Genomic DNA, 744 nt, shown 5'->3' with positions numbered 1-744 from the left:
GGTGGCCGAGGCCGGGGGGTGGGGGGGTCGGAGGGGGGTCGGGACCCCCTGCCCCCCGCTGGGCCGGGGTGGATGCGGGTGCGACGAGCGTCGGAGGCGTGTGGGTGCGGGCGCTTCGGGTGCGCGTCCTCCGCCCCGTCACCTCCCCACGCCCGGGGCTGGCTCGCACCCAGCCTGGGCTTGTCCCGTCACCTCCCCGGGGACCTCCCGCTCGCCAGTTTCCCCGTCAGAGCCGGGAAAACCCTCCTCACTGTCCCCAGGTCCCGTCCCCCCCCCCCCCCCCCGACCCCGGGCACCCCAGCCATGGGCACCCATCACCCTGGCGTCAGGCGCCGTGCAAAGAGCAGCCTGCTGAGAACAGACACACTCAGCTCACCCCGAGGGGACAAGGTAGGGACAGGCTGGGGACGCAGGACAGCTGTTGGGGGGGGGTGGGGGGGAGTGTGTGTCACCCGCCACCGCTCTCCCACTGCGGGGGGCGGCGGGGGACGACACACACCGATGGACGCAGGCGTCAGCTTGAGACCCGACGCGCTCGCCGCACGGCTGAGACCCCACGCGCTCGCCGCAGGCCACGGCCACAGCACCTCACCCCTCCCACATCGTGTCCCCACCCCGGGGTGCTGGATCCGGCTCTTGCCGCAGCCCCCTCCCCAATATCCCCCTGCCCCCCACCCCCCCACCCAGCCGCCCACCTGCACAGTTGGGTCCAAACTGGTCTTTTTAATTATTTTCCAATTATTT

This window comes from Larus michahellis, chromosome 24 (genome assembly GCF_964199755.1).
Source record: "Larus michahellis chromosome 24, bLarMic1.1, whole genome shotgun sequence".
NCBI classification, from domain to species: Eukaryota; Metazoa; Chordata; class Aves; order Charadriiformes; family Laridae; genus Larus; species Larus michahellis.
This window is presented reverse-complemented; position numbering follows the sequence as displayed.